At 40.1% G+C, this 20,012-nt stretch overlaps 1 protein-coding gene and 1 long non-coding RNA gene across 2 annotated transcripts in view; one reads left to right on the top strand and one right to left on the bottom strand.

The window, feature by feature from the left end:
* Window positions 1–20,012, bottom strand: part of FOXO1 (forkhead box O1) — a 96,019-nt gene that overhangs the window by 61,219 nt on the left and 14,788 nt on the right. The gene's annotated exons all lie outside the window — the stretch shown is intronic.
* LOC119854498 lies at window positions 1,870–18,884 on the top strand. Its single transcript, XR_005292502.2, has 3 exons — window positions 1,870–2,090; window positions 13,024–13,092; window positions 18,064–18,884. It is a non-coding gene; the product is annotated as an uncharacterized LOC119854498 (long non-coding RNA).

Genomic DNA, 20,012 nt, shown 5'->3' on the forward strand with positions numbered 1-20,012 from the left:
CAACAAAGCTACATCAGCAAAAGTTGGTAGTATAGAACAAGCCTTCCATTCAGACTACGATCAACTTTGCATGCAGGAGAGAGGCACGTACACAATAATCATTAAATAAGGTAAGAACAATGTACAATACTGTATTCAAAATATAGATGCAAGTGTAAGATAAATTCTCCTGCTTTTCTTCTGAAGTTCTGCAGCTCCTCTTGGCAAACAGCAGCTTGTAAACTGACATTCATAAAGCTGCAGAAAGGCATTATTTTCAATTACTTGAATAAAGTTTCTTCAGTTCTTTAAGCATTGTTTAATAAGAGCTCAAATTTATCATGACCGTCGAAACCACAAGATCTTTTGGGTCACAGTGATCAAGACAGAGTGCCACAATTGGTATAGGGCTGCTTCTTTTTCTTCCTCTCTCTCTCTCACAAAACCAATCCACCCACCCACCTACCTGTGCCTCAGCTTGTTGACAAATCACTATGTTTTGGTTTCTATCCCCTGCTGCCTTTTAGCTGGAAAAAAAAAAAGTTAACAGTTCTTGTGTTCTCTATCTATCCCTGTTAAATCATGGCAACTTATTAACTCTAAAGCATCCATTCAGAAGGAAAGATGATCTTGTAGTAAAGACAGGATTTTTTTTTTTTTGAGTTCTAGTCCTGGCTCTACCACAAACTCCTTATCACCTTGGGAGACTTACTTAACCTCTGTGTCTCAGTTTCCCCATCTGTAAAATGGGGATAGGAGTACTTCTAACTCAGGGGGGGTTAAGGATAAACTATTTTTTGTAAAGCACACAGAGGTTGTTTGAGACATCCAAAGTATCACTTATTCATACACTAAGTCACTATTCATATACTACATACAAGCCAAAATAAGTGACAATATTAAAATGACACTGATATAGAAAAACTATCCAAATGCAAAAAATTCTCATTCTGTTGAAACTTATCAATACACAAATTCTGTAGAACATTAGAATGACTATGAAAAAATGGTACCTCACTCAGATCTGTAGCTTTTGTTTATTCTTCATCATAGAAACGTACTGCTCCAACAAAACAAATAAGTTTTCACTACTTCTTACTCCTGTAAGCTACAGCATTACTACATTGCTATGGGAAAGTGAGCTGCATTCACTTCTGGCTTCGGGTTCATGAAGAGATTTTTTTATTTCTAAAATGAGTAAAATTTTATGTGGACGCATTGACTGTAATCAAGGAATTCCAGTGCCACTTCAAAACCACTTGTCACACTAGAACCACACTTTAAAGGAGTCATAAAATCAAAGAATGATCAACAGAAAGTGAAGGAAAAATAGCCAATGTTCATAATGGAGAGAAATTTTGAGTATGAGAATTTGCAAGCCCAGTACAGATACATGCCAATTCATTTTTAGCCAAACATTTAGCATTTTCTGCTCCATCCTTCAAATCTCTCCTACTACACTATATTTCAGAGTCAAGACGTGTATTTATGTTTTAGTCTGTCCCCCATTTTACAGATTTTTAATGCTGGCTGGCACAAACATAAGCAGACATATTGCAACACTACAGATGGCAAGTCTTATTTAACTTTTAAAACAAAAGCTTGCTGCTCTCCAGTTGGTTTTGGAGTTCTAAATCTATTTTTGCCCCAGACCAGAGGTGAAAGTAGGAAAGTGGCTGCCGGTTCACAGCTGACCCATCGATTTAGGGGTGTGCGGGGGGGGGGGGGTGCAAAAGGGGCAGCTGCCCTGGAGCTCAGCGATTTAAAAGGGCCCGGGAGCGGCTGGAGCCTTTGGCCCTTTAAATTGCCACTGGAGCCCCTGGGCTCCTGGCCATTGCTGTTACCCCGGGGCTCCAGCGGGGATTTAAAGGGCCTGGGGCTCCAGCTGCTGCCGTGGTAGCAGCAGGGGTGGCTGGAGCCCCAAGCCCTTTAAATCGCCACCAGAGCCCCTGGCAGGGCAGGCCAGACAGTGCTGAAGGGCTAGCTGGGGAAGTCTGGCCCCAGCCCCACCCCTTCCTCCCAAGGGCCTGCCCCTTCTGAGGGCCCAGAGCCGCCCCCTTCCCTGCACCACACATACACCTTGCCCAGGACCCTGACTCCCCTGCATACCGGTAAGTCTGTTAAGTTACTTTCACCCCTGGCCCAGACGGAACACAAAATGGTAGTATGTATATTTATTTTAAAATAATTAGTACTGGAACACTTACTGCACAGACATGTGCTTAACAAAAATTATGTAAGATCAGATTACTTTTTAATTTGAAAGTTTAATACTCACACTGTTTGACACTTTGTCCTTTCAATCTCAAATGCATTTAAAACATACTATTGAAGCTTTTATGATTGTAGATAAAGGCTGTCTTCTTTAAAAAATAGTGGGAAATCCTATAGGCTGTACTCTAACAGTTTCTTTTCCAAAACTATCTTCCACTATGTAACAAATTAGATGTTTTTAAAATGTTCCTCCTGACATATACTGTTCTTCTTTACAAGAAAATTTTACTGTCTTGCTTACAATGACACAGCGTAGGGTTTTACTTAGCCAAAAGTGACCAAAAAGCCCCCACATCATATACCTTATGTTCTGCTTGTCTATGTATATGCTACAACATGCCAGTCACTGTTTAGCTCAACAGATTTCAAAATTTCTCAGTTCCTCCACTTCATTTGCCAAGAAAAAAAAAAAAACATTTTTGCTTTCATTTTTAAAAGCCACACCTCCAAGTGGGGTGGGGGAGGGATTTTCGCCAGTGAAATATTTTCAGATTACCAGAAGACTACACTCTTAGTTCCTTTGTTCTAATACTTAAAATATTCAGCCTTTTAGGCTTCCTAACTAGCACCAAATAATTTACAATTAAGTATATTCCTCACATCTGTTCTGAGAGCAGGAAAAGTTGCAACTGACAGCTGTCATGACAATCTCTGGATTCAAACAAATGCCTGGCGGTTAATGTCCACACAAAGCATGCACATGTGACTACATAAGCATTTTGCAATTCTGTGACAGAGCATAAATTTTAGAGGTTTGGGTTTTTTTGCTCCCTTAGTCTGGGAATGGAGATACAAAAGTAATCTGAGAATTGTATCAATTTTGAGGTTATGATCATTTTAAAGTATGAATTGCTTAATCTAAAAGCTATCACACAGTCCTCCAGGAGCTGTACAGACATAACTGTTAGTCCTGAAAGCTCTGGACTACAGATCTGAAAGTAGCACTGTTATTTTATACAGAAGTTTGATTGTTCTTCACTCTGTCCAGAATCGCTGCAAGTTTAATTTATAAAACACCCAGAACTTCATGTCTATTTTCATTCCCATTCCCTCTTAACCAAGAGCCTCTCTCACCACAACAAGAGGCATGTTGAACAGGTTGAATGATTTTCAAATACAAAAGTTAGTGAAGTAAAAGAAACTGCTCTGCTAGTTGAACCAGCAGAAGAAAAACACTATAGCAGGTCTTACACATTCTGTGTGGAAGAGGACAGTGGCTCACACACTAGCTCACTGTATAGTGACAAACAAGGCTGCCCGTTTTCTTCCTTTTGTGGCTTTCCAAAGTCAGAAAGAAGGTTTTCAAAATCTAGCTGTACTCATGCACAAATGAATTCCATCAGCTTTATAGTGATGCTCTTTAACTGGGCTAATACTACAAGGGGGAAATCCAAAGTGGCCAAGAAGTTGTCTACTTCCCTTAGCGCTACTATCCTAGTTGAACAACACTAATGCAAACTTTGTACATGTTGGAAAAGGAGTTCCCAATCATTGAACAGTAGGAAAATGTATTCCTGCTTATGTGAAAACTTCCGTTCTTTGAGTAATAAAGTTCCATAATTTGAGTAATAAAGTTCACAATGGGTACTATAGCCTGTTTGCAGGATGAAAGCAGAATCAGATCTGTAAAGCACCAGCAGCAGTGGAATGCCTCACATCCTGAAGTTCCATCCAGCTGAGAACTTCCACAGCCAGGATAACTCAAATCTACTACAAGGGGGAAACTGCAACCTGCCCGCTGAGCCTCCCCACCCCCATCCCAAAAAATGAGTCATGGGGTGGAGAGCAGAATACACAGACCTTCTTTTTGCCTCTGGCCTTTCTCAGCCTAGCTTGCTCACTCCCAGAAGAATGCAAGGGCACCATCCCCTACAAATGCCTCAGAAGGAGAAGTGGAGCTGAGGAGTTGATGTCCCTGGCTGGGAATCAGTCATATTACTGAACGAAACTCAATCTAAAAATATGAAGTGAAGTTTGGAATTTCCCTCAAAACTACTCTGAGCAAGGAGGTCTGGCTAAGTTGCCTACCACTGCGGGGGTAAGGGAAAAAAAAAAATATGGAGGGACCTTCAGCTGGTGGGACAAGACAAGTCTGCTTCTGCCCCCAGCTACAAACCAGCTGAAATACACATTGTAACAGATCTGTGGACACTAATATGAAGAATGCAGTTATCTGTACATAATTCGGGATAAATTTAACATTAATCAAAAAATGCCTAGCCCCACAAAATTTATTTAAATATATTTTTCTAAAATTCCTTATCTCTATTTCAGTTTAGATTACAAATGAAAATTTAAAGGACTTTCACTCTGTCTTTATTTTTAAAAAACATGCATTTCACTGAGAAGGTTTCAAAAAGTCATTCACAGGTTGTTTCACTTACAGATTGTTACACCACCACCACATTACTGCTAAGACCGTGAAATGTTTTTCAGTTTCAAGATTTTATTCATAACAGATTTTGAAAAAAAAAGGAACAGTTTCACAAAATATGCTTAATTTTACTTCTATGATAAATCCACACCTGTATCCCTACAGTCATATTCTTGAAGGAGCACAAATTAATTTTAATCGTCTAACTAAATTTGAGTTGTCTGACTCCTCTGTTAGAAGGGCTGAAACAGAAGAGCTAGTCATTTGCTTCCATTTACCCAAATCCATCATGCAAGGCATTCAAAACTAAAATATCACAAATACAAAACAAAAAATGTAATGTTTTACAGAATATGAAATTAACCTGTGGAACCCAGAGCTGCAGGATAATTTGAGGCAAATTGTTTGTAATTAAAAAGCAATTTGATACTTTTATGAACAGCAGCATCTGCTGTTACACTAGTTAAAATAAAATTACAGGTGTTAATAATCAATTTGCTTCAGGGCATAAATTCATCATGAGCTATGGGAAGTAGCACTTTCCCCATGTGTCAGTTTTATCTGTAGCACAACTTTTACGAATGGACAAATAATCTTAGCTTTTCATTCTTGGTAATTAAAATAGTCCTGTTTGACTGGGAGAAGAAAAAAAAACAGCTGCCAGAGTTTTATAAGCTTTGACAGAATTAATTTTTTGGGTTTTTCCAGCCCAAGTATGCACTCTGTATATGGTGTACACTCCACTAGTATGTGCTGGTGTTTAGAGTGAGGTATTAAACAATAGTTTTTAAATATGGTTTTGAGGTACATCAAACAGTGTGTAGCTAAAATCTCTATTAAAAGTTTAAAATGTCCATAAAACATTAAGTGACCTTTATTAGTATTTTCATATATGTATAAAGAAAGGCATTCAGTTAAGTCTATTTATAAGGAAATTAGAGCTTTGAGAAAATGAAAGTGAAGGGAAAAAGTTTAAAATATTACATAAAAATTCACGTAGCCAGTAATTTTAAGAAGTATTTAAAGGACAGATATTATATGCAGTTTTCTCTGAGAAAACTGCTAGTGTTGTCACAAAGAACAATTACTAGAACATCCAGAGAGAAGGAAAATTCCTTCCGACTCCTCCAGGTTATGAATCCATACTTTCCAAGACATTCAGCAACTTCAACTTGCAATTTCGGTTCCAAAGATTGTATCAAACTTAGCTCTTCCAGCCATGAATAGCATCTGCAGCACTGCTAGACTGGCTGGCTGTTCATTAAAACATTCTGTGTCTGGATGTCTACCTCCTCCAAACAGCATAAAAGGTATGAAGTAACATATCATGATACGATGTGTAGCTGTGAGAAAGAATGAATTGGCAATTAAAATTGAAAAGTCGTAAGTACTTCGCATAAGAGGCATTCTGAAGAAAATGTGCAATTTACTGGCTTTGGGGAAAGGTATGACAGATAAAATGATAATCAATATTTAAATAACTGCATGTATTGTCATATTAGAATAGATATACGGAACTCACTTCAGAGGTGATTTTCCCAAACAGGTTAAAAGAAGTTCTAAGTTAGAACAAAGCTACACAGACTTCTGTTTATCCTTTTAACATACTAAACTGAATGCAACAAGCAAAAGGTTTAAGGAAATTTAAAATCCCAGTTTAGAAGAATCAACACTGAAAAATACTTGTTTTAAAATATAAGCTATGTTTCATTTTAATGTGATAGCAGAAGAGATAATGTAGGCCCAATTACATGTGAATCTCAACTGAACAATCTTAGTCTTAAATTTATCATCAAAAAAGCAATTAACCATTAAAATTACCCCAAGAACTAACATTCTGTTAAAACTCTAAATATAGAATGTTTCTCCAAGACAGAAATATTTAAAATACTGAGGTTTCTTGAAGGGCTTTATTTGATTGATTGAAGTCTTAGCTTTACTTCACATAATTTTCAGTACAGCTCTGGGTATTCGTAGTATCCAGAAGAAAATTAAGCAAAACTTGGGATGGATGCACAACAGTAACTATAGTCAAAAAATGAAATGTGTTAACCAGAATTTTCATAAACTACAATGTATTCATTACTCATTGCCTATGAGAAACACTACCCAGATGGCATTACCTTCTTCTGTAACAGTCACTGATTAATACTCTGTCACCAGGGCTGGCCCCCAGCTAAGTCTCTTCTAAGGAGAACCAGCCAATCCAGATCCACCTGTGCATAGTTAACTGGCTACATGGCTGAGCAGCTGTTAGTTAAGGAACACCCAGAGCCCTAAGGGGTTCTGAGGACTCAGGCAGGACCCCAGAACACAGAGGAAGCTCCCAGGGAGAGAGCTTCTCAGGCAAACTGGGAAGCTACACCCAGAGGCATCTACCTAGAGAGCAGAGGCTTCCAGAGAGAGAAAGCTCAAGAGGAGCCTACACAACTCCCCAGGAAGGGAGGCCTGGGAAACATCACGAGTCAGCATGAGAGAGACAGCAAAGATCCAGGCAGTTGAGAAGCCTAGGGACTTACAGCAGAAGGAGAAGGCTTGTTTACATATGTTTGGCAGTTGATTAAATAAACTAGACCCCATGAACGGGTATTGTTCACTGTATACAAGCCTCACTGAGCTTTCTGAAAGCCAACTAGGGGAAACTGAGGCACAGTGTGTTTCCACACCAGGGGACTCCAGGGTGAATTCTCATCATAACATACCCATATAGCAAAGTGTTTAAAGCAGTGGTCACCAACTGGCAGATCGTGATCGACTGGTTGATCCTAGAGCCTCTGCTATTCGATCGTGATCTCCTGGTTGGTGACCACTGCTTTAAACACTCTGCTATATTGGTATGTTATGATGGGCACTCACCCCTGCACCGCTAAAAGTCTGGCGGCGCAGTAGGGCTAAGGCAGGCCAGCATGCCCAAGGGAGGAGGGGCAGGGGTCTCTGCGCATTGCTCCTGCCTGCAAGCACTGCCCCCGCAGCTCCCACTGGCCAGGAATGGGGAACTGCAGCCAATGGGAACTGTGGGGGCAGTGCCTGCAGATGGGGCAGTGCACAGAGCCACGTGTGTCCATCCCCCCCAGGGGCCATAAGGGTGTGATGGCCGCTTCCGAGAGCGGCGTGGGGACAGAGCAGGCAGAGAACCTGCCTTAGCCCTGCTGCATCACTGACCGGGAGCCACCCAGTGAGAGCCCGCACCCTTCTTGTGCCCCAACCTCCAGCCCCCGGTACTCCCTCCTGCACCTTAAACCCCCTGTCCCAGCCCTGAACCCCCTCCCAGAGCCAGTACTCCAAACCCCCTCCTGCGCCACAACCAACTACCCCAGCCCTGAGCCCCTTCCCAGAGCCAGCACCCCATACCCACTCCTGCATCCCAACACTCTGCCCCAGCGCAGAGCCCCCTCCTGCACCTCAACCCCCTGCCCTAGGCTCAGCCTGGATCCCCCTCCCACACTCCAAACCCCTTGGCCTCAGCCCAGAGCCCGCACCCCCTCCCAAACCCCAACCTAGTGAAAGTGAGTCAGGATGGGGGAGAGTGAACTAAAGAGGGAGTGTGAATGGAGTGAGCAGGGCAGGGCAGATCCTGGGTTACACTTAAATTCAAAAAGTGATCTTGTGTATAAAAAGGTTGAAGACCACTGGTCTACTAGGCTAAATTCTGCACTCAGTTATACTTTTGTAACCCCACTAGTTTTAATGGGATTGGATAAATGTAGCCAAGGACCAGACTAGATCCACAAAAAGTAAGTAAGTTTACTTTTTTAGGCACTTTAATATGAGGGGCCTTGAAGTTGGGAACATACCATTTTGGAGATCCTGTTAAAAAGATGATCACAGTGCAGTCTGCTGGTCACGTTCAGCCATAATGTGGCCAGGAAACAATATTTTGCACCGTAGAAGATGTTTTCATATATGCTGCCTTCTGAAAAGCAGTTCAGTTGTTCTTTTAATCTCAAATACCCAGAAAATATGAAGACACCAGCTTTCATTTACTCCTATTGCCAGGATTAATATGGACAGGAGCAAAGAACGGGGACAACCAAAATAATGCACAGTGTTGCACCAAAAATTAGTAAATACTGCAAGTTAGGCAAAAAGTCAAAGTGCAACACCAACTAAGACCCAGCCATTTTTGGATGGTTACAGCTAAGCCTCAGTTTCTAATGACTGTGGGGTGCATGGGCAAGAATAGCCTTCAGTCTTTTTACAGCCTCAGTTGCTAACTATAAACCTTCAAAAATAAAAACATGAAAAAAAAAGCATTTGAGATACTGTACAGCTACATTATACATGTCATCTCTAAACTGCAAGAGAAGATTAAGAAGTTGCCTTGCCGCTGTTTTACTAAGGGATACAAGAGCCACCCCCCACACCCTTAGCTATTATTCCTATTATATAATTCACCATGAGGCATGAATGGGATGGAGGGTGTGTCCCAGCTCACTATTAGTGGCACTGATGCTAGTATTTACAAGTCAGAAGTCAGTTAGGGATTTTATTCTCTTAAATCCTCAGGATTGACCATTGACCAATTACCCACAGAAAAAGATCTATCTTGAACATCCTTAACAGATTTCTATTCAGATACCCAAGTAGTATTCTCCATTGCTTGACAAAATATCGATATTCTGACAAGATAATAGGGAGATACAATATTTCCAACCAGCAATATCTCCATTGCAGGTGTCAAACATAAAGGGAAGGCTAACCATCTTTAAATCCCTCCTGGCTAGAGGAAAAACCCTTTCACCTGTAAAGGGTTAAGAAGCTAAAGATAACCTCACTGGAACCTGACCAAAATGACTAATGAGGAGACAAGATACTTTCAAAGCGGGGGAAGGGGGCGGGGGGAGCAAAGGGTCTCTCTGTCTGTGTGTTGCTTTTTCCAGGACCAGAGCAGGAATGCAGGTCAGAACTCCTGTAAAAAGTCAGTAAGCAATCTAGTTAGATGTGTGTTAGATTCTGTTTTGTTTAAATGGCTGATAAAATAAGTTGTGCTGAATGGAATGTATATTCCTGTTTGTGTGTCTTTTTGTAACTTAAGGTTTTGCCTAGAGGGATTCTCTATGTTTTGAATCTGATTACCCTGTAAGGTATTTACTATCCTGATTTTACAGAGGTGATTCTTTTACTTTTTCTTCAATTAAAATTCTTCTTTTAAGTACCTGATTGCTTTTTCATTGTTCTTAAGATCCAAGGGTTTGGGTCTGTGTTCACCTATGCAAGCTGGTGAGGATTTTTATCAAGCCTTCCCCAGGAAAGGGGGTGTGGGGGAAGACATTTCCAAGTGGGCTCTTTCCCGGTTATATTTGTTAGATGCTTGGTGGTGGCAGCAATAAAGTCCAGGGACGAAAGGTAAAATAGTTTGTACCTTGGGGAAGTTTTAACCTAAGCTGGTAAAAATAAGCTTAGGGGGGTTTTCATGCAGGTCCCCTCATCTGTACCCTAGAGTTCAGAGTGGGGAAGGAACCTTGACAGCTGGTATGTCAAAGTGAAGTTTCAAAGTTAGAAGAAGTGAAAAAGTTGACTGTCTGCATAATATAACTTTAATCAACACCTTCCCCATCAAACCTACTTACTTGCCCAAATGAAAGAAGCAATAAAGTTGTGTTTTCCTGACCACAAAGGGGAAGATTCAGTGGCTGTGGGATGTCTTCCAGAGAAATACAATACAATGTAGGAAGTTACAAATTAAATGGAATGTTGAACATTCACATACTGATCTAATGGGCTAGCGCACAGTGCATTCAACTGAAACGATATCTATATGCAATATTTTTTCTTTGTTTTATTCTCATAGTAGTAATTGCCACAGCTCAGGACATTTTCTTTAGACAGATGACTAAACTGCCTAGACACTGTGCCTCAGACTAAAAACTCCTCCCAGAGGGCCAGTCCTCATGAACTGATTTCTGCATTTGTTATTGCTCAAGTAAAAATTGTCTTTTCTTGCATTCTTTATCTTTGGAGACTGTCTGATCAATGGCCAAAGCCAGTAATACTGCCATTCCAGTTGTTGTAAAGAATGTGTAAGAGCTCTTTGCTACATATTTCCCCCCCTCACCCCCAAAAATGCTATTTCTATGCATGTGTATACTACTATTATGCAGTCAGGCTAATAGAATACTTACTGTGCAATCACTGGAGGCAATTCACATCTGTTAGAATATGAATAGCCTTAATTTTGGAAGAGAACTATTCAGTTCTTGTAGCACAGATTCCCTGGTGGTAGAAATTTGAGGACAAGTCTATTATAGCGTTAAGTGTGGATATACGTATTCAAGGAAAAAGGAGTGGTGGGGATGAGGCGGGGAGATGGGTGAATGTTTAAGTTTTTAATTTCAAACTAGGGCTGAAAAGCTCTTCATTTTAGCATGCAAGTGATAAAGGAGGAAACGCAGTTTTTGCAGAGCCAGATGTCTATTTGAAATGTAGTAATTTATTATAATGCTGGCTATGGCTACGCTACAACTTAAGTCAACATAAGTTATGTCCTCAGGGGTGTGAATTAGACACCCCCTGAGTGACATAACTTATGCCAACTTAAGTGTTGGTGTGAACAGTGCTATGCTGGTGGGAGAGCTTCTCTCGACAACATAGCTACCGCCGCTTGCAGGGGCTAGAGTATTTAAGCCGAGGGGACAGCTCTCTCCCATCTGTTTAGAGCAGTTACACTAGAAAGCTTACGGCGGTGCAGCCATAGCCATGTCCTCTGTAATAACATTTATACATCTGACACCTCGATTAGGATGGCTTCACAAAGCCATCCTAATGAATGGAAAGAAAGCAAAGTGGTCTCTAATTAGGCATCTAATTACATTTTGGGTCCCCCATCCCCCTTCAGAAAAAGAGGGAGTTTTCCCCCTCCCTGTGAACTCCTAAGATCTAGGTTCAAATCAAGTTTGAATCAAAAGATCAATGTTCAATTTGATTAGGTTAAAACTAATTTGTGCTCTCACCCTAAACTTTCCTGAACTTTGGTCTAGCCCAGAGGTGGGCAAACTACGGCCCACGGGATCATCCGGGGAGGCTGCCCCCCAGCCCGTCCCCTGCCGTCCCTCCTCCCCCGCAGCCTCAGCTCACCGTGCCGCCAGTGCTCTGGGCAGCAGGGCTGCGTGCTCCTGCCAGGCAGTGCGGTGGGGTGGCTGGCTCCAGCCGAGCAGCGTGACTGCCAGTCCTATTGCTCTGAGTGGCATGGTAAGGAGGCGGGGAATAGGGGGGTTGGATAAGGGGCAGGGAGTCCTGGGGGGCAGTCAGGGGACAGGGAGCAGTTGGATGGGGCAAAGGTTCTAGGGGAGTGGTCAACGGGGGGGTTGGATAGGCGTGGGAGTCCCAGGAGGCCTGTCAGAGCGTTGGATGGGGGGTGAAATCCCAGGGGGGCAGTTAGGGGCAGGGGGGTCCCGGGAGGTGGCGGTCAGGGGACAAGGAACAGGGGAGTTCTGAGAGGGGCAGTCAGATGACAGGACACAGGAGGGGGCAGATAGGGGGCGGGGGCCAGGCTGTTTGGGGAGGCACAACCTTCCCTATCTGGCCCACCATACAGTTTCAGAACCCCGATGTGGCCCTCAGGCCAAAAAGTTTGCCCACTCCTGGTCTAGCCAAAGTCTCCATTTTGGCACAAGGCAATCTTGGTTCAAAAGGCCCAGGTCTAGACTAACAGAGATGAGGCAATTTGAAATAGTTGGAAACTGAGCTGTGCAGAGAACCCAGTACCTGCACCATACCTGTCTCTAACAGATTAATCCTTCATGTTCATTACCATAAAATTCATGCATCAACACAAAGCCAGATTTATTTATTTTTAAAAAAGAATTCTGTTATCAGGACTGCCAACCAACTAGAGATTTCACCTTAAGGAACCTAACCAAGACTTCTCTTTCTGAATTGCTTCTTTATCATGACTCTTCCATTTTAGCTCAACTATTTACTTTCCTTGCTGGTTCAATCAGAAAAAGCCAAAATGCTTTACTGGAAGAACAAACAGGGATCAACCAAAAGCACAATATTTTTAAGACTAGCCACCATAAATATTCTACTTTTATTACTCTTAACTGGTGTATATTTATCACTAGATGATTAACATACTCCCTGTAATACATAACAGGAAGTCTTATTCCTTCCTGTTACCTACAGTATATCAGTGCCAGATACAAGAACTGCCAGAGTACGAAAAATTTGCAAGCTAGTCTAAGAACTAAAAGTGAGTATTTAAGACTCCAGCCAGCTTGAAATCCTGACATAGAAGGGCTATTACCTCATAATTCAAACTCTTAACAAAAAGGAATTGGAGAACTGGTTATTTAATTAACTAATATTTTGATGGCCAATCTCAAGTCTCCTTAGAGTGAAAAGATTTAGATTCACCCTGCCACAAGCATCTCCCAACTGTTTTTCCTTCTTCCAAGGTTTGAATTTGACAATGATTCAAGGAGGAATTATTGATGGTTGCTCTGGACTACATTCAACAAATCAGAGTGAGTAATGTTAGACCTGTAGCAGTCAAGCTCTGTTGATACTTCAGAGAAGAAAAAAAAAAAAGTTCCTTCTTTCAGCTATTGATTTTAAAAAAAGAATTAAAAGTTCCTCTTAATGCAAAAATCAGATATCTTCACTGGAAATTAAAAGCACTAATTCCATCAAGACCTAAAACTACAGTAATTCCATAACACAATGATCCTAAAGCAACCCCTCTAAGAGTAGTGAAAATGGGTCCCAAGCACTAGAGAAATTTTAATATACTCATTAATTGAGTTTGCAAAGAACACACTTTGTTTAAGGGGTTGATTTAATCTGGCATATACAAATTGCACCCACTGTAGACAAACTAGGAATCTTCAGCCCTGATTCATTACTGCATTACTCCAGTTTTACTCTGAAGTAGCACCATTCAAATCAATGGAGTAATGCTGATGCAAATCATAGCTGAATCAGGTCCCTTGATGGTACGTTTTCAAATTGTAAGCGTTCTCTTTCTCCCTTCAGCTGTTTAAAATAGGCCAAAATTTGCCTTCTGGACTAGCAGAGAAGTGATGTCTGATTCCAAACATCAGGGCTTTGGAGTGGAGCCTGGAGGTGGAGCAGCGGAGCTGCAGTTTTTTGCCTGGAGCTGGAGCACAACTCCAAAGCCCTGCTAAACATACTCCAGCAACAACACTTTGCCAACTTGCACATGAAATTTGGGGTGGCTTTAGCTCAATCAGCACTTGCAGTTATCTTATTCACTTTATGAGCATAGAAAGACAGCCTTCTATAGCATAGTGGGTAACAAATCCAATACCTTAATCTCATTACTGATAGGTATGCAATTCATAGTAATTAAAGTCACCTAATTTAATCCACTTCCCTTTAAGTAAACCTTAAACAATTCGGCTGATCTTGCAGGATGTAAGCACATTTGCACAATAAATGCAGTCTAACAAGTCGCCACATTTAGAACAAGTTGCTTCAGTCTTATCTAACTGCCTAGTTTAAATGGCGATAGGCAAGTGAAACTCCACCCACGTGATAATTTCTGGAGTCAAACCTGAGAGAATTAAAGAATTTCCTAACTTTTGTTGTAATACAGAATCACAAATTAGCACCATCAGTGGTAAACCCAAAATCTATTGGACCTATGTAGTTCTATTATCTATTTGAAAAGTCGATGTAATCTGTATTTTAACTACTTTTAAATAACCAGTGCTTGCACCTCAGCACTCCTAAGATACTGACAAAACCCAGCATGTACGACCATGGGAAAAGTTACTTTACAGGATGTTAAATAAGGACTGTCACAAGTGGTCTAGCAGTACGGCAGTCTAAATAATAAAACCCTGCTGAATTAACTATAAAGTGAAAAAAGGAAAAAAAAAAAAAAAAAAAGACAAATTTTATGGAGTTCATAAAATCAATATGAATGCAATGTTAAAACGGAGACTAGGCCAGATCCATCATGTCAGTAGAGTACAAGGTGGGAAGGATGAAAAGGTTGCTTAAAGATTATGTCACTCTTCCCTGATCCAGCTGCCGCTCTCTAAAAGAGCCTGTGTGCTGGGTTAGTGCAACATAAGGACTGAAGAATTTGGTAATTAATTGATCTTTAAATATTCAAGGTAAATAGGCCTAATCCCCTGAGATAGGATATTAGATGGGTGGGATCTGAGTTACCCAGGAAAGAATTTTCTGTAGTATCTGGCTGGTGAATCTTGCCCATGTGCTCAGGGTTTAGCCGATCGCCATATTTGGGGTCGGGAAGGAATTTTCCTCCAGAGCAGATTGGAAGAGGCCCTGGAGGTTTTTCGCCTTCCTCTGTAGCATGGGGCACGGGTCACTTGAGGGAGGATTCTCTGCTCCTTGAAGTCTTTAAACCACGATTTGAGGACTTCAATAGCTCAGACATAGGTGAGGTTTTTTGTAGGAGTGGGTGGGTGAGATTCTGTGGCCTGCATTGTGCAGGAGGTCGGACTAGATGATCAGTATGGTCCCTTCCGATCTATGAATCTACCTATAAGAACTGATCAAATTTAGACCAGCTGCATGGGGCAGAAAACACAGCTGGGAAATAACAGGATACAACTGCTTTTCAGGTATACCACCTTCCCCCATGCATGCTTCTGTATTAGAGAAAATGGGGCAACAGGGAGAGGGAGTGCCATCAGAGCCGAACATTGCCTATGTCAGCAGAGGATCAGCTTTACATTGGAGTGATCCTCCCCACACCAGTTACTTTAGGCTATGTGAAGCAAAGTAGCTGCACTGCGCCAGCTGGCCCCCTTAAATAAAAGTTCTAACTTTGTGCAAAGTTATAGTTTCCATGGAGAATAAAACGGCTGCTTACACATATAAATATTTCATTACTGTATATCTGATTTCCCCAATGCTTTCCATGTCCATTATGACAGAGCTCTGGTTGTTGTGGAAACAGCTTTCAATTCCCCCCCACCTTTTTTTTGGTGGGCAATTAAAATCTCAGTTTTTGCACTGCATTAACAGAGGGTTTTTTTTAACCTTTTAATAGCTTTCGAAAGAGAGAAAGAAAAGGGAAGTGACAGTGGAATTTACACAGTCCTTTTACATTTCAGTGCCAGGATTGGGAAGGTCTAATACGGGAGGACTTCTGAATAATATACAGTCTTCATGTATTTCAATATCCAATCACTTAAGCAAATACTTCTATGTATTAAAGTGCACAGATATAATTTAGTTTCAATACTCTTCAGGAAAGGGGCCAACTTTAGCTCGTAAGACAGATTTTGGGGTGCTCAAAATACAAGTCTGGATAACTATCCTTGTAAGGAAAATGTACTGCACATGCACAATATACTATATTCAGTACATGCATGTGAAATTTGGAACTTAAACTGCTTGAATTATGTGAGCACAAGACAGCCACAATAAGCACTGAAAAACATTGGTTTGCAACAGCACAGAGTAAACAGTTGAATGGATTTTCTAGCTTGCCCAAAAATTAATTTCTAGGCCAAGAACAACTATTTCAGAGACGTTTCAGCCCTAAATATGACCAGCCTTGGGATTAGAATAAGGAAACCTTCTCAATAGGAAGCAGCAGCACAGATAGGATACCCCAACCACCACTTAGCTATTCTCTTTGTAAGCTGCAAGTCCAGAACCAACACAAGTTAAGGAGTACTGAAACATAGCCAGGTCTTCTCATTACCTCTGTTGAATCTCATTTTTTCATCCTACATTATACAGCAATAAGCCTTAATTGTTTTCCTCTGCACATCAAAATTCTAGTACTACTCCACTCCACCCAGCAATGCACATAGTTCCAGTAGATTTTCAGCAAACACTTTTCATACTGAGCCTCATCACCTGATGTATCTATAAATGGTAAAGTACCTCAAAATCTTTAGCAACTATTGCAACAGTGTTTCAAATGGAGCAAATAAACCCACCCCTTAAGCATCTCTCCCAATTTAAGCGACTTCATGACATGTAGTTTCGTCAATATTCATATACAGATCTAAGACAGACACCAAGACTAGTGAAATCAAAACCCTGAAGCAGTCTCCAGTGCAATCATAACATTTGATTTCATTCACTGTATCCTCATTTGTGACCTAATTGAAAGCTAGTGTTAGAGCAGTCATGTTACACTGCACCAGAGCTAACATATTATAGTTGCACATTACAAGTCTAAAAAAAGACAGCTACACAGCAACTTTGCTGGATGAAAACACATGAATAAACACGGAAAATATATTCTTTGGAGTAGGTAAAGTGCAGTAAACAATATTTAAATACAGTCCAAACTAGTGAAATTCTATATGCAGAAGCATAAATGCAGTTCTCCAATACATGCATGATTGTTCCCTTGTGCATTTTAGATTTAATAAGTTCGAGCTAGTGTGGTAAAGGGCAGAATTCTTACAATACCACATCAAATTCAACTGCCTTGCATTTTAATTCACAAATAAAAATTCTACACAACTCATCAATACTCTAGTGTAAACTAGCAAATGCTAAGAAAGTCACAGTTAACTGCTGCATGTATAACTTAACCTGAGGTTTCCTCCTGACTTCAAACAGATGCCTATCATCAGCTCAAAGTCTCTATTATATACAATTTCTTTTTAAAAAATGGAAAAGTGTATTTACCAGAAATATTTGGTATGTCTTTGCACGAGTTAGCTGGCAGGGTCAGTACCTGCTATACTCAGAGTTACAAGATCACTTCCATTAGAACTCCCTGTTTTCACATTTTTTCCAAAACAAAAAGGTGGCTTTAGACTGAAGCTCAGCGTGGTCATAACCAGTGTTCTGTGTATTTTGCAATTCCACTGCTATGGAATTTGTCAGCAATTATGCTCTAAAGCATTCATTTTTAAAAGGGTGTCTAGCATTCAGGGTCCGTAAAATAACGAGGCAGTGTCATCTTGAATTTGCAGCAGCCTGAAACAATAGTTCATAGAGGTGTGAACTGCCCAATTTATCTCAATAGTGTTGACTCAAATCTAGAAAACACTGCCAATTATTTTACTGTGGATTATTTTATCAGAAACATCCAAATAGAAGCTTTATCCCACAGTCTCAGATTGCCTCTTACACCATCCCGTGTGCCAAAAGCCACAGCTACCAAAATCTCCAGCTCCACTGACAATTTGTACAACTTCTGGAGCATATAAAAAAAATACATCAGAAAAGGACATAACCAAACTCAATGTACTATAAAAGCAACCACAACAATGGCTAACATACAGATTGCCTAATTTTATTTCACCATGAGAGGGTGACAGAATCCAGGGCTTTTACCACAAAACCTAGGTCCATCTTACAAAAGAGTACTTGGGCTTGGGGATGGGGAGGAGGCAACAAGTGAACTAGAAAATAAATAAAAATGTCAAAGCGCTTTTTTTTTTTAAAAAAAAAAAATCACTTAAGAGCATGCTCAATATGCATCTCTGATTTTTAATAGATTCTAATGAAAGTATGTTCCTCTTTAGGATATGAAATGCATATTCAAACTTCCCAGCCTTAGGAGGGGACTTGCACAGAGACATGGGCTGCTGCTGCATTAACAGTTTTTATAAGGAAGATTATAAGCATTAATGAAACACACACTGGAAAATCCACACCAAAAACCACCTGCTTTATCAAGAAGAGAAATTGTGATCTTACTGTGGAATGCAACAAAATTGCATACAGTGTATTCTGCACATTTTAGGTTATCATTCAAGATTTAATCGGAAACATTAATTCATGCTACCATGGACATAAATACTATGTTCCAATCTTGGTTTGTTTTTTGATTAATCATATACCTTAATATTACATTCATATTTATGGCATAAGGGTATAATTTAAATATATAGGATTTGTAGTATGATCAAATTAACATTACTGTCTGAATTTTTAATTTTCAGATTTCCTGACTTCCTGCTACTTTAATTGTGCAACCTACAGGGGCCCGATAATTTTTTTTTAAATCATATTGAAGTGAGAGTTTTTTAAATCTACTACTGCTACAACAGGTATAACTAAAAAGTGGAAGAGATCTTTTATGTGCAGTTGACAGCATTTTCTGTCCATTAATTTCACTGTTGCCCCAACATAGTCAGTTTTGTGCCTATTTGTGTGGGCTTTTAAAATACTGTTGTCTGAAACAGAATAGGAAAATGAGTTTCTAAAGCCACAGAAGTTGGCAAGGAGACCACAACCTGTAGTCACTTATTTCAGAGTAGCAGCCATGTTAGTCTGTATTCGCAAAAAGAAAAGGAGTACTTGTGGCACCTTAGAGACTAACAAATTTATTAGAGCATAAGCTTTCGTGAGCTACAGCTCACTTCAGTGAGCTGTAGCTCACGAAAGCTTATGCTCTAATAAATTTGTTAGTCTCTAAGGTGCCACAAGTACTCCTTTTCTTTTTGTAGTCACTTAGTTTGGTTTAAAAAAAAAAAAAAAGAATTAACTAGATTTCAAGTTGCCAGAATCATTTTAATATTACTTTAAACTAACCTGTGCATCTGAGATACATACACATCCCTTTAAAACAAGTATCCTATTTGCCACAAGTACTAATTCCCAAAACTGGCTTTATTTTCCTGATCATAGTATCTCAGCACATAAAGAAGAATGCAGGCACTCTTCTATACAGAGCCTCTCACTTGAGTCACTGGTTTGAATCTTGCCTATTAAAGACAGTGACTGAAAGTTACTACTGAGAGCTATTTAGTGGCTTGTATGAAATGGGGTGGCAATGGACAGACATTTACGGCTATCAAAGATTTATTTTGACATCAGACCAAATATGTTTATTTACAATACGTTTTAAGTTGGCAGAGTCCCTCTAACTGAAAGTTAAAGACATATAGCAATGTATGATGTTATCAGTCCATGAATCAGTTAGGAAAGTATCAACTTCTATTGTAAAGGCACAAAGGTAGATGATACAAGAAGTGTAGGTATGACTGATTGAGCATGTAGAAATTCTGCAGAGTAAATTCAGTGTCTATCAACTAGTATCCTATCACCTTCCATATTAAAAAAAACCCTACATGTTCGATAAAACCTATTTTAAATACTTCAGCATGGAATGTATTTTTGTTATTTCAGTTATTCAGATACCAAAGTAAGGTTTTTTCAAATTTTGTAAAGTGCTCTGTACTCTATTTGCAAAAGGCTTCTGAATTATTTAAGATTGTGTTATGTGGCTTTTGAATCAATACCACACCCTAGAATCATCTTTCTACAGACCCTTATTCAATTATGAGTTAGTCATAACTGCTACAACAATTCTTATGGACAAAGACATTCAATTCAGCATATGCTTTGGGTTCACCCTATCAGGCATACTTCCACTCATACTTCTGCAACTTGCTAACATCCAGTCTCATTCCTATAGCCAGGACAACAGGTAAATCTAGGTGATCAAGCATTCACTAAACCAGAAGTC

Source organism: Dermochelys coriacea, chromosome 1, assembly GCF_009764565.3.
Source record: "Dermochelys coriacea isolate rDerCor1 chromosome 1, rDerCor1.pri.v4, whole genome shotgun sequence".
NCBI lineage: Eukaryota > Metazoa > Chordata > Testudines > Dermochelyidae > Dermochelys > Dermochelys coriacea.